Genomic DNA, 15,706 nt, shown 5'->3' on the forward strand with positions numbered 1-15,706 from the left:
TTTCAGTGAAAGCGATTGTACAGTAGGCAAATTGATATTGTATAGACATTTGACATTTTTATCAATCAAAATAACGATTAGAATTTGATGCTTAGTGTGGAAATTTGTGTGCTGTATGCCATGACTGTCTCTGTACATTTGAAAATGATGTAGTTTTCTTTGAAAACACAAATTTGGGGAAAGAATGAATCTTCATATTCACATGTTGGAGGAGAAGAAGCATTTATGTGCTAACCTTCACTTTTAAACTTGGTTTACTGTTTTCTTTTTTTCTTTTTTCAGATACAGATAAACTCAATTTCACAATTCAGTTTTACTGTTTGAGAAGTAACAGGTCCTGGGGTTCGTTTTGGTTATTTTTGTTGTTGTTTTGTTGGGAATTTTTTTGATAATATAATTATCTTTGACCTTATGTGTTTCTTAGTTTCTAGTAGAAAGTAGCAAATATCTACTGAGACTGTGATGGTAATGTCTTCAGCTCTGTAATTTAAAATACCTGGAAAAATTTTGTGAATAGTTTTGTAAATATATTTCTTTACCTTTGACTCCAGTGTATAAAATATATGGATAAAAATTTTCTTTCTCATGTAAATTTCAAACAATAATTTCCTTTGGTTTTTTTAATTTGTGATTAGTTCTCCAGTACTCTTTAAAGAAGGAATAGTTAATCTTCTTAGTATTATATTTTAGGTTATGTAAGATATTGTTAAAGAAAGTTGAAAGTTAAAACAAACCTTAGCTAATTTCAGTTTTATATGTATGCTTATCCATAAAAGAGAATGAACAGGTCTATTTTGTAACCATGGGAAACTAAATTTCCAAGATTTTAGGTGTGTTTCTATTTACTTAAGGTTCTTTGACCTAAATTCTGCTTTGATGACATACTGTAAACTTCCAGAGACAGGAGTTGTGTCATATGTATTTTTACAGTGTCAAGCACTTGCACTCTTATGAAGGAAACTTCTGTTGGGGAAAAATATACTCCAAGCTTTACTAGTATCTATAGACCAATTTTCTAGGCAGAATAAGCAATATCATCAAAAAAGATTTAGTTTTTGGTTTGTTTTTTTCATTTTCCAAAATTACGCATATATTATTTTTGTCAATATAATGGTTGACTGAGCGTGAGAAATTAATTCTGTCCCTCATATTTGAAGGGTGATCAAATACTAGAGCAGGTTTCCCAGATAGGTTATGGAGTCTCCATCCCTGGAGGTAGTTAAAACTCAGCTGGACACAGCTCTTAAACAACCTGCTTTGAGTGAGGAGTTGGACAAGACCTCAGCCATTCCATGAGTCTATAAATTGTGTAGTTGACTTGTTGACACTTTTTCATTGTAGACCAGCTTTCAAATACCAGTTTGTTGTAACTGCTGGACTCTGCCTAGCAGGCTGCTGCTCCCTGAGAGCTCAGCGAGGGTTTCCTAGGGCCATGCGATCAGTCGCATCCTGCAGTCCATTTCGGGCAGCCCCACGATCTGGCTCCGGCAGCCAGCAGCGTTACAACGCAGTGGGTGGTAAAGGAGGTAGAGAAGGGTCTCTCTTGAGGGTTTGAGATGGCTTTAATCACATCTAGCGCCCGCAACGTTCAGAGGTGGAGAGACAACGAGGGCTGGGTGCGGGGTGCTTTTGTCAGGGGCCCAGGGGCGGTCCCTGGGCGGGGTTGGGGTACAGGAGCAAATAGGGAGAAACCGAGGGAGTGGCCAAGGCCAGGGAGGGAACAGGGGGAACATGTGAAATAGGAAAAGCAATGGATTGACAGATCCCCACACCCATTCAGATATTTCAAACGGTAATTGAGATTGAGTAGTTTTTATCCCTATCTTGAATTAAAAAGCACATAAACTCAAGCAGTTAACATAACATTACTGGCCATATGAAATGTAAGACTAACAAATTAAATATATTCAGTGCACTGTGCACAGTTTTTTCAGAATATAAAGACAGTACACAGTACCAGTATTAAAGCTGCCTATTATTTTAGCATCCTTTGACATACTACCTAAGGAAATACTTCTGTAAATATTAATTGGGTTAGTTATACATGATTAATTTTTATGTGTAAATTCTTGATTGCGTTACAAACTTCTTTTGTATTAAGCATTCGCAGTTCTGATGGGAATGAAATAGTAAGACCTTATAAGCGAGTTTTTGTCTTAAATTTTAAATGAATCATGGAAATATTAGGTCCTTTACTGGAAAGTTAAGGTGTTGAAGCTAAGAACAAAAGTAAGGTATTGGGATTTTTTTGACTTATGGCCTGATTTTGAAAACTACTGTTGAGTAGTTATAACATAATTTAGTTCTAAGTCTGATATATTGAGGGTTACTGTAGCCAGCTGTTTTACCTCAGTTCTGTAAAAAGGTAGCTGGATGGGTGAACTGAAGTATGAGCTTGCATCTTGTGCCTTAACTAAGAGTTGTAAGCTTTAGTGTTCTGAAAATGGGGATGGTTTAGACACTGGCACCCTTGATTTTTGACTATAGGTTGACACTTTACCGTGCCGTAAATCAAGTCTCTTCTGATGGGAGAGAATTTGCTGAAAGTCCTTGCAAGGAGTTTGAGCGAGAAACCGAGACATCTCCTTTGGTTTCAATGCTTCCAGATAGTTGTTTCTTAAGTCTTATCAGAGGAACAGAGCCACTAGCGTGACCCAGGTACAGCATAGAAGGAAGAAAAGTAGGAATGAGACCAATTATCAAGATTTACACAGCCTTTTAAAGATATTTTAACCAGTAGTTACGAAAAACGTACATTATTTTCACTTTCCTGCCAATTATTCACTAACATGACTAGGAACTGTGGAATTTTCTATCCAATCATTCCAAACCACTTTTACTGCAGAATATGGAGTAGTAGAAGAAGGAGAAGAAGGTTTAGAGAACAACAACAATTCTCCATTTTGGTATTTTTTATCTATTTTCTACAAAGAGAAGCTTAAAACCTCTAAATTTTTCACCCTGTGACAATCTTACATAGTAGTTTATCACCTAATTCACACCACTGTATTTTCTAGTTCTTGTCTGACTGTTGGTAATTTTTTCCAAGGTTTGAAGCTAAAACAGTGTTGTTCAGGGGGGTAAGAACCCTTAAAAACAGGCAGGGAAATATTCTTGGCACTCTGGGTTCCTACATCAGGTGTTACTGAAACAGTGGAAGTGGAAAACAGATTTCTGATACCATCTCAGTAGCAATTCATCTAAACTTGCCCCAAGTGGAAAAGTAGTTTGTGATATCATCTCAATAGCAATTTGTTTGCACAAATTATAAAATCCTCAAGCCTCTCAGGGCTCTTGAGGATTTTAGAACCTTGTCATTAGGTAGTATTCCATACAGTTGTGAATACAAAATATATTAAAAGTTACTGATTATGCCTATGGAAAAGGTCTGGTACATTCCATATGCCCAAGTACTTTTCAGGACGCTAGTAAATCACTCTAGATTAATGATTCCTATATGAAATTAAGAGCAAAAAGATAAAAAAATATAACTGAACAACCTATTGTTGCTTTTTGTCACCTGTACTTTTTATTACCTTTATTTTCACACTTCAAAGATGGTAGAAACGGGATGATTAAATTTGTTAGTGGTCTATGGAAAGATTGATTTGATATGCTTTCTCAGGCCTATGTTGAACCCAGGTACAAAAATTAGTAACTTAGTAGAAAAATGGTAGATGTAGGGTGTGCATGGGAACAGGTTAAAAAGGGCCAGATCTTATTATTTTGTACAATAAAATTTAAATTTCACTGTGTTTTTTATTTGTGTGCATTTTTCCCATGGGACAAGAAACAGAGTCCAACTCTGCATTCTTTTGTGAGTGAATAGTGTGTCCCATTCAGTTCATTCTGCACCTAATGTCACAGAAAAATGCTGGAGGACTTCAGTGCTTTTTAACTCAATTTTCATAAAACACATAGCTGAGATAAATGGACTAATCTTATTCTGAGTGAGGGTAAGTAATGGATGAACAGGAGTATTTCTTGGGTTTTGTAGGGTCCATATTAATAATAATTTCATCACCCTTATACAGACTTTGCAAATGATGCTTATTTAAAATTAGAGATTATCACCAAACATTTCTTTTGAACATAATGAAAGAAAAATTTAAATTGACTGTTCATGTACTTACATATGCAAAATCATCTATGTTCTGCAGATGTCTAAAAGCAGAAGCAGAACTAGATCTGAGAGGAAACCTGTGTTGTATTCTGATATCAACAGCAACTTAGATCACGTTGGTATCACATCAGTATAATGTTTTAGAGCCTCTGACAATTTAAAAATCAATTTGATGCTAGATTTGTATAGAACAACACATTTGACTGACAGAAAAGGCTGTTATAGATGGATGTGATGTTCTATCCTTGTGTAACAAGGGTTTTGACTGACAGTTTAACAATAGTACACTTTCTACCCCATATATTCTAAATGATTATTATTACAATACAAAACATTTTTGCGCTTGCTGTATATAGATAACATGTACACTTTTTGTGTAATAACATTCAAGAAGAGAGAGTTTCTTTTATGTCTTAAAGATGATGACAATTAATGAAGGCTCCATCTGACACTTATAACCAATGTCAAGGATTGCTATTGTGGTGCATGGTAATGTAAAAACTATCAGGGTACTTAGCTCCCGGTGAAGGATCAGCATAACTCAACACATGCTGTATGGTGGATGTAATAAATCTCCTCAGAGAGCAATAGAAGTAATTCTTAAACTGAAGACTACCCTTTCTGTTTTATAATCCCTCTTTTCAGCTTTGCAGTTCTTTGCATCACTGTAAAATGCAGTTTTAATCTAGAAAGTAACTGTGTAAAATGGTACCTCTTAATGCAACAAATATGCTTTCTGTGCTTTGCAGTCAACATTTCTTTAAAATCAGATCTAAGATTCTTCTTCAGAGCTATAGCTAGAGATAAGGAAGGTATACAGTTTTTCTTATTTGGATCTCATTCACTTTGGGGAGATCATCCTTTAATATTTATCCTTTTCATTTTAAAATTTTCATTTTGAATACTTGGCATCCTTTTGCAGCACTTTATACAGGTCTCTCCTACTTTGTGTAGGTTTTCACAAGAGTAGGGGCAGTACAATGTGTTTACATTATATTTGATGATAATAAAAAGATCAACCTTAAAGTCTAAACTTCTCTGTAAACTTCAGTTTAGTGTTGCATGCAACTAAGGAAGAAGGCATAATCTTTTATGAACCTCCCAACAATGAAAAATAGAGAAAGAATTGAATGGAAAAAAAATGGGGCCACATTGATCAAACCCCATCCACCTCTTATCTTTTTGATTATCTAGATAAGGAAAACATGATACATACAAAGATTGCTTTTACAATATGGATTTCTTTTTTAAATTGTCTTACTGCTAAAGATATTTTTCTTAAATGACTTTGTACTTGGTAAGGGAATGAAATAGATTGGTTTTTTTCACCTCATTATGTATGATCAGTGGGATCTTGGTATCTCACATTTATTCAAAAAGATTTTATTTTTCCATGGAAGGACTAATTCAGTATATTTTTTATCCAACAATAGGATTATTTATTGGCTTGAGGCAGTGATGATGATATTTCCTGCAAAGCACTAAAAAGATCTTTAAACAACATTTGCCCCATTACTGGTGGCGCCATTTCAAGTCTTTGTCAGTTTTAGATGTAATGCTAGTACTTCTCTAGCAGTGACTTATGATTTGAAGGAAGGGATAAAAGTAATTTGAGAAATAATATTATCCAGTTAGAAAACGATCCCTCAGAAAAATTGTAGTTTTATCAATATAGACTGCTAAGTTTTAAAGTGAAGCCAACTAAAAAAAATCCATGATGTGGAATTATATTGATCTTCTCATAGCTCATTGTGATAATACAAGCATCTGGTACTTAATTTGAGAGAACTAATGATAATCATATGTAGAGGGACCAACTTCTAGAGGTTGTTAAAGCACATGCTTTGCTGACCACTGAGACAGTTGAGTTTGCAAACTTAGAATGAGTTCCAGTCTCTGAGCAGGATGTATTATACTGGTGCAGAATTGTCCTCTACCTCCTCTCAGCTGGCAACATCTGTTTAACACAGCTTTTCTTTCCCTGACATCACACCCACCTTGCTTTATGTCCTGATTTTTCTCATTGTCCTTCATGAGCAAATATAGGTCTAAAACTGTCTCATCTTAGTTTCTTCCCCTTCTGATTTTTTTTTTTTCCCCCTCTGACCTTTTGTATGATTGTTCCAGTAGCAGTTGTCTGTCTAATCTACCTAATTGTCTTTGGTCTTCCTTGCCTCTTTTATGCTTCTCTCATCTGTGAACTCCTAGTGCTCAATTAGTGAAGGAACAAAAGACACAGAAGGAAATGTTCCCTAGCTGTCTCTTCTTGTCTTTGGCATTGTAACAGCCTGGAACAGAGGCAACTACAAAGGGCTAGATTAGCTCCTTCATCTCCAGCTTGGACAATACTCAGTAGAGTTTGTTTGCTTTTTTTAAGAGGCTTTTGCTTTTGGAAGGAACTTTCTGCTGAGCATATGCAAAACATAATTTATAAAGATTCACAACTTGTCCAAAGGTGGGAGAATTTCTGCAGGATTCATGAAAGCACAGTATTGAGATAGGGTGTTATGGGACGAACTATTTTGAACTTTCATGTTAAACTGTGATGAGGTTTACTCTTTTAAGCAAAACACTTTGCCACTTTCAATAAGGGCAAAGCATTTTCTTTCCACTTCATTTTTAAGTAAATGAAACATTTTTCTTGCTGTTCATGTGTCTAATTCTTTCACTTCTTTAACAAAAAGGAGAAGTATAATCTCAGATGAGCATAGAAACATGCCAAAAAGCAAGGATTTGTTATTTGGGGAGCTGAAGTATTAGGTTTTAGAATAGGTTAAAGTCTGATGTCTTTAAGCATTTACTGTGCAATGAACACCACTTACAAATATGTGCGAGGGAAACATACACATTCATCATGTTACCTTATTTTTCTAATTAAAAGGAAAAAAATTACTCTCCCTAGCAGAGACATTTCCTCTCAGAATAAAGACCTGATTCTGGAGTCTCATAGACATTTAATTTGCAAGATAGTATAATGAAAATATGTTAATAGCTTTTTCATCAAGTTAATAGCTTTCAAGTTCATTCTAATTAGTTTGTTAAAATATTCTATTGGTAAAATACTTTCTTTTTCCCCCCAGTAAAAGGTAAGAATGTAATATAGTTTTATAAGGAGTATCTTGCCAATAGTAAGGGTAGAATCAGTAATATCAAAATTATTAGAAAAAAATAATTAGCAAATGAGTCTTGAAGGAAGCTGCCATAATTGTCATCAAAGATAACTTTCTGTTACTTTTACTGTGAAATCTGAGAGAGTGTAGGAGTGGATCTTGTGGAGTTAAGTAAGCATTCTTGGGAACAAGGATGTGAAAGCACACTTCTCACAGTGTCATGCTTGGTCCCAGGTGTCCTGCATTCCTGACTACCTACAGTGGCAGCTGTGGGAAGGGTGAGTGATATCCCACTGTCTGCCCATCCTTGGTGGCCGGAGCACCATTAAATTAAAGCATGCATCTTCACATTGAGAAGATAACCCATACCTCTCATTTTCCATATTATTTCTCTATTGTTAGAGTAATGGAATTCTTTGTTCAATCAAAAGTAATGAACTTTCTTTTACCTTTCTTTTCTTTTCTTTGGGGGTTGGGGGCAGGGAGTGACTATTGTATATCTCCTACATTCTGGCACGGTAAAATCCAGCTTTTTGCTACCGCCCTCTTCCTTTGGTATCTTTTAGTAGTATGCTGAGACCTCCTCAGGGTTTTCTAAACCAGTAGCTCTTACATCCTTATATATTCACTCTGAAATACTTGGAATCCTATTGCATTTATTTATATCATTCTCATGGGGTTTTTTAAACTTATTCTTGTAGTACCCTCAGCTTTCTTTTGCTTCTGTTGGCTGGGCAAAAGGCATCATGTGCTCTTACTTATTCCAAAGGATGCATGTGCTGAATGACCTGCTGGTTGTTGTCAAAGTGAATAACATCTAAAGTCTCCCTGTTCTACCATCAGTCAGGGAATTAATAGAGACTATTCTCACTTTTCTATCCCCTGGACCTTCCCATTTACTGATTACCACAACAGCTGTATCATCTTTGGGAACTCGCATTCTCAAATGTAGTAGAACTAAGACACTGTATTAAAATTTAAGGTAATACTGTCATAAGACAATCTGGAGTTGGGGAATTTTACTTGAGGTAGTTTATTGTGAACAAACACAAATTTCCGACGGCTCTTTTGAGTGTTTATAAGAAGAAAATGACAAGCAGTTAGACATACACTTATATGAACAAGTGATCCTCCCTCTGGCCTGGTCCAGTCAGGTCCAGAAGATTCCTAAAACACCTGGATGACTACTTCATGGTGCAGGTACTAAGAGAGCCAACTAGGAGACATGCTCTCCTTGATATGTTACTTGTTAACAAAAAGGGTCTTGTGAGCAAAGTAGGTATTGGTGGCCATCTTGGCCAGAGTGACCATGCAGTCGAGTTTAAAATCTCTGTCGACAGCAGGAAAAGTGCCAACAAAATTTCAGCCTTGGACATGAAGAGAGCAGAGTTCAGGCTGTTCAGGGAACTAATTAGTAAGGTCCCCTTGGAAAATGCTTTTACAGGTGCTGAAGTCCATCCTAAGGGCGCAGGAATAGGTAATTCCAAAATGTCAGAAGTCAAGCAGACAAGGCAGAAGGCCAGCTTAGCTAAGTGGGGATCTTCTTTTGGAGATAAGGTAGAAAAGGAAGGCATATACCCAGTGGAAGCAAGGTCAGGTGACATGGGAAGAATACAGAGATGTTGATTGCCACTGTAGGGAGAAAATTTGTGCGGCCAAAGCTCAATTGGAGTTGAAGCTTGTCAGATATGTGGGGGACAGTCAAAACAGTTTTTTAAAATACATTAATGGCAAAAGTCAGTGCAGAAATTACATGGGCCCATTAGAGGATGAGGATGATCACCCCACAAACAGAGATATAGACAAGGTGGAGATGTTTATTGCTTTCTTTTCCTCTATCTTCAAAATTGATGATGGACTAGAAGGGTCCCAGTAACCTGAGCTGGAGGACCATGACTGTGAGAATGATAAAGTCCCAGGTGACCCTGAAACTGTGAAGGATCTGCTGTTCTAGCTGGATCCCTATAAATCTATAGGGCCTAATGGGATTTGTCTGAGAATAGTTAAAGAGCTGGCTGATGTCATCATGAGGCCTCTCTTGATGATTTTTGAATGGTCTTAGGAATCTGAAGAGGTCCCAGTTGACTGGAAGCTGGTCAACATTGTCCCAGTTTTTGAAAAGGACAAGAAGAATGACCCTGGAAACTACAGGCCTCTTAGCCTGAAGACTCACTTCTGTGCCTGGTAAGGTTATGCAGAAGATTTTTCTGGCAGGTATTGCACAACACCTGAAAGAGAATGCAGTCACTGGTCATGGCCAGCATGGGTTCATGAGGAGAAGGTCCTGCTTTTCAAACCTGATTTCCTTTTATGACAAGGTAACCCACCTAGTTGATCAAGGGAAGCCAATTGATGTAATCTTTTTGGATTTCTGTAAAGCTTTTGATACCCTCTGTCACAGAATCCTTCTGGACAAATGTCCAGCCCACAGCTGGATAAACACATCATGTGATGGGTGAACAACTGGCTCACAGGATGGGCACAGAGGGTTACAGTGAATGACATCAGGCTGGTGACCTGCCACTAATGGGATTCCACAGGGCTCCATCCTCAGCCCTGTGCTCTTCAACATCTTTATAAATGATTCGGACACAAGACTGGAAGGGATGCTGAGCAAGTTCACAGATGATACAAAACTGGGCGGAGCTGTTGACTCCTTGAAGCCAGGGAGACCATGCAGAGAGACCTTGACAAATCAGAGGGCTGGACAATCACCAGCCATATGAAGTTCACCAAGGGAAAGTGCTGGATTCTGCACCTGGCATGGGGCAACCCTGGATGGATGTGCAGACTGGGGAATGAGATGCTGGAGAACAGCACCATGGAAAGGGGCCTGGTGGTCCTGGCTGATGGCAAGTTGAATCTGAGTCAGCAGTGCCCTGGCAGCCAGGAGGGCCAAGCATGTCCTGGGGTGCATCAGGCACAGCATCACCAGCCAGGCAAGGGAGGGAATTGTCCCACTCTGCTCTGCACTGGGGCAGCCTCACCTCGAGTGCTGGGGGCAGCTTTGGGTGCCACAATATAAAAAAGACGTTAAGCAATTAGAGAGTGTCCAAAGGAGGGCAATGAAGATGGTGAAGGGCCTTGAGGGGAAGCCATATGAGAAGCAGCATTTGAAGTCTTGTCATTCTTATATTTTTAATTAGTGGTTCCTCTTTCTTACAGAACAGCTGTTATGTTTCCTAATTATGCAATTAACTGTCCTCATTTGGAAAAAAAGAATAAGACTTACATTTGGTTCAGAGTCTCTAGGAATATGAAGTTCTGGTCAACATGTGAATTTTCTTGTTAAAATTCCAGCTTTTTGTTTCAGACTTCTCTCAAATTGCCTACTTTATTGTGACTAATGTAATACTTCAGAAAAAGTCCTCTGTCTGAACAGTGTCTCATCTTTACATTGGTTACAATTGGCTAGGTCATGTTGCTTATATATTTTTATCCTGATAGTATTTTTATTTTGTTCCAGAAAATAACTTTTTGGTTCCATACTTTTTGGAGTATGTTTCTTTCTGTTGATCATTATAAGGTTTCAGTATTTTTTCAGTCATTTAATCTTCAAGCCTAAGTCTGTATAGTTATTTATAGTTTCATGTGAAATCTGGTTTGGTCAAACATGATACTGTTTTAGCTCACTTGTAGGAAATTTATAAAATCTAATGTGGTATAGGACCTTGAGTTTTAAAATATTGATATAATAATTATTCATTATATACTTGAAACTATGCTGGTGTTTTGGAAAGGAGATGAAATCCTGTTCACATGGGGAAAAGGATGGAGCTGTAGAAAATGATAAATATTGTATTTTCACTGTGAGTTAGAAAAATAATTTGAGTTCTTCCAGTCTTGGTGGCAAGTCATGAGTTTATGGAAGGAGTTGAATGAGGCAAAGAAGTTTGTATAGCAAACAGGGTTAGAATTGTACAAGGAGCTAAAATTTGTCTTGGTAACCATCCAAAAGCTATACCCTAAAGGAAACCACGTTGTTAGTGTGTTATAGAACCTTTAACCTGTAGTTCAGTCTAAACTTTTAATAAGAGTAAGAAACCTTTCCCTTTTCCTCAGCTGTTCCTTGGGGCTACATTTTAAATATTTTCATTCTGTTTAGTTGGTTTTTTCCAATATGTATTAACTTACATAGGCATGCTTATTATGACAATTAGGAAGAAAGGGGTGATGAAATAATGTTGAAAGATTAGAAACAAATGAGTATGCTAAGTCATGGGAAATACCAGAATTTTGAATGACTTTTAAAATTATTCTTTTCTTTTGTTTTCAATTTATTTTTGAGTAAGAATATTTCAGGTCTGTATAAATGATCTAAATGATCAAAACACAATTTTGCTTCAAACAGCTGAATACTTTGAAAGAATAGTATGATGAAGTTGCTCAGTCCCATGATAATTTTTTGAAACTAGACTAGATAACTAACATAAGATCATTTTTCCAGCTTTACGGTTGCTTGTTATTCTGCCTTTCTGCTTCTATGTTCAATATGTATGTTTTGCCCATAAGTTTCTCCATAAGCTTGGGTTGACTGATTCTCCAAAATATTTGCTGAATTGGATTAATATTGTCACCACAACTGAGATAAACTAGAATGCTAATTTAAGTGAAGTTTATGAAGAGAGTTAATTAAAACTTACAGCAACCTAGAGGAGGTTTCCGGGGGTAGGGTCTTGCATCTGGTAGAAGGCTGAGTAGTTTGATGCATGTTAGGAGAAGTTAGGCAGATTTACATAACAATTTTATACTTAGGGTACTTAACCAGTGGAACAAATGGTTTAGGAATATGATAGGCTCTTTAGAATCTGAAGTCCTTTAAATTGGAATTGGAAGTCATTTAGTACAATAAACTGTTCCTTTAGCAGGATTTTATAGATTTAATTTGGAATCATATAATTATGTTGTCTGCATTATTCAGGAGGTCAGCAAAGATGGTCATGATGTTTCTCATAGCCTTAGGTTCTCTAAATCTACAATTTGACCTCTTACCTATGTGAGAAAGAGCAAAATAATTAGCAAGCAAGGTAAAGGAAGAGCACAGTAGACCTGAACATGAATGATACTGTGACAGAAGGTTTGTCATTCATTTCTTAGATAGCTACTCAGAATGATGTTCCATAGGTATGGCACTCAGCTAATGGGAGGAAGATACTAAAAATAGGAGCTGCAAGGGGATTTTAAAAGCATATCTGCAACTTGCAATACAAGCCTATTCACAGTGTGCTACTAATGAAGTTATTAGGAGTGAAACTACTGCTTCTGTACATTATTTTAATATGACATGTAAATATATTAGCTGATGATGTAGTGTTTGGTTGTCTCTAACGTGAACACTGTTGCATGGCCTCACTGTGCCCTTGAAGTTGACTTTCTTGGAAGGATTTTATTTTTTTAGGAATTTCTCCTTTTCATGCAAGGAAGAAACATCAATTAAATGTATAATGAATTTTGATTTATTTTGGAGCAACTATAATCCTTTTCTAGGGAAACATTGCTTTTAACTAGAGTTTGTTGGTTTAGCTTGATAATGGATTTTGTTCATCTATGTTGTCTCTGACAGACAAATTCATTTTTACTGCTGGTCAATCAATAAAAAAGAGTAAACAGCTTAAAATTACGCTAATACGACTCTGCCTCTCATATTTTGACTTGTGTGCAGCTGCTAGATGTATAGACTACCAGTATAGTTAATCATACCTGGTTTATCTTTTTAGAGGTAAAAGGTTTGATTGAGATTATAAAGTGACCACTCCAGCATCCCATAGAGCTCCTTTAGTATGTCTTTCTTCAGTAAGAAAGCAAAGTACCTGAGCTGCAGGTGGAAAGAAAGACACTTGCTTCGTCCTTCATTTACAGTCTGAGCATGACTGCTTCTATCAGGGCATTCACATGGTGTAGTGAACCCTTTTCCTTGTTTCCTGTGGATTAAGTATACAAAAATGACCACTTTACTGAAAGATAGGGAACCTGGTCTGTAAGTTCACAGTGCATCAACAAGAATGGAGGATGGGAGTGTGGAGTAAGGGAAAAGAAGTTGGTGCTAAGTTCTGGTGTCATTGAAAAGTGCTTCATCATCATCCTCCCTCATTCTTCTATGCTGGGAAAGAGAGAAATGCTCCTGTCCCCCCTTGGGAGGTTCTTCATTCTCCTCAAATGGAAGTCAGTCTCGGTAGAGATAAGAGGCAGCCATCAGAAACCTGCAAGAAGCAGCAGCTCTCAGCTGCAAGAAGCAACATCTTTCCAAACAACCATTTCCTCCTCATGGAGGCAGCAAGAGTTGATAGTCAGCCAGGTCTTGCAGCTTCTCAACAATGTTTATACATGCATAAAGCAAAATGTGGATATGGAATAATAGATGTTTTTAGAAAAGTCTTCTTAAAAAAGAAAGGAAAAAAAGTCTTGACTTATATTTGCATAAAGGTACTGATGCTTACTTCTACGTCATTTAATTTTAATGTGGTTTCCTCAAATAAAACATTCAAAGTGAAGAGCTAAAAACACAGGAATCTGTAAAAGTGACTGAAATACTACAAACAGGAAAATTGTTCTCCAGCTGAAGCAATATTTATTGCACTTATAAATTACTAGATAGAGTATGCTATCCAAATGTCATATCATTTGTTAGAGTTTTCTTTAGCTCTAGCTGCGTGTCGTGTAAATTTTAGCTCAACTGACAAGTAGTGTATCACTCTTGGGCATGTCCAGTGTTTCTACCCTGAGACCATTTTCTAGAATTATAAGAGGTAGCTTGGCCAGCTATCCTGGTGGAGTGATGAATTTACAAAGGCAATACCCCGCATAAGCAAACAGTTTGTCCATTTAAGCCCAGAAGTCTAGAAAAACTTAAAATGTAAAAAAATGTTGAAAAAATTTTAAAAGAGAAACATTCTTTAGGTCTCTTCATTTAAAGGACAAGTAGCTTAAAAACTTGTATTTAAAAATTTAATTCAGACTTTAAATACATTTTAAATTTGCCACTTAACTTACATAGATAACATATATATATCAATCATCTTCTATTTATATATTATTTCTGTGATTTATACTTGGAATTCAGGATATATCAATGGAATACCATCAGAGAGTGTGTTCCTTTCTACAAAGCAAAATCAATAATGGAAAATAAGGTACTATACAACATGATATTTTTATTCTTTAGTGTCAAAACAAGCTACTGCTAGTTTATTTATTTTAATGTTTGGTTTTAACATGGCAACAATTGTTGTTTTCCTAATATGTTAAAATTTAGATAATTTTCAAGAAGTACTCCATGCTATGCATGCAAAGCCACAGACTTTTTGTTACATGTTGCTGCATGTTGTAAGTAGTAATTTTTTTTCAGTTGTTTTCTGCATCTTTTGTAAGCCATGATTGCTTCTTCCAGAATGTTTCCTGGAGCACAAAAGTAACATCATGCAGTAATTTGGAATAAGTGCTGTTAAAAAAACAGGATAACATCCCAGTTATTTTGCTTTCTTTTACTCTTCACAGGTGGTAAATAGAAAAGGTAAATTAAATAGTTAATTGGGGGTTTTCATTTTAATTCACTTGTAGTCTATTTAGTATTTTTATATCAATTTGGTTTAGTAAACTTTTTTTGGTGCAGATTATAATAGCTTTTCTTACTATATTGCTCTTCTTCTAAGACAATCACAAGATTTATTTTATGAGTTCTAGTGTTTTTCTCTTTCATACATGGTGCTAGACATAACCTCATTGTGTACCTCTTTTGTAAATTTTTTAATATGAACTTGAGATTTTGTTCAGGATTTTTCACTTATCACACATCTTATATTTTTGATACATTTTTAAAAATGAGGTTTTTTAAGCTTCCAAAGGGAAGTAGAAAATATTTTTTATTCATTTTGCTTAGATATAAATAATATATGTATAATTAAATGTAATATTTTAGCTTTGCAGTTAAATGTGCAACACTGTTTAGAGAATAGAGGCTTTCGGTTTTGTTTTGCACTGTATGAGAAGAGCTTGTAACATTAATTTATAATAGCAATGAAAAAAAGCGTTTTGAGATGAGAGTAAGTTTAGATTAGATATTAGGAAGAAATTCCCTGCTGTGTGGGTGGTGAGACACTGGAACAGGTTGCCCAGAGAAGATGCCGATGCCAATGCCTGGCAGGGTCAAGGCCAGGCTGGATGGGGCTTGGAGCAACCTGGTCTAGTGGAACGTGTCATTGCCCATGGCAGGGGATTTGGAGCAACATGATCTTGAAGGTCCCTTCCAACTGTCAGAGGGTGAAATGTTGATTTATGGCTTAAACATTTTTATGAAAGTCTTTTGCCTACTATAGCAAAATTGTATAATGAAGCTGTACCATGGAAGTCCACCCTGAATGGGCCTCCTGACTGAAACCCTGAACTGTGAGTTAAACTGCCTAAGGCTATTCAAGACAAGAAAAAAGTGACACTATTGTTCAAAGCACCTCGGGTCTGGAAAGTAATGGATAAGGCT

Source organism: Corvus hawaiiensis, chromosome 26 (assembly GCF_020740725.1).
Source record: "Corvus hawaiiensis isolate bCorHaw1 chromosome 26, bCorHaw1.pri.cur, whole genome shotgun sequence".
In the NCBI taxonomy this organism is placed as follows: Eukaryota; Metazoa; Chordata; class Aves; order Passeriformes; family Corvidae; genus Corvus; species Corvus hawaiiensis.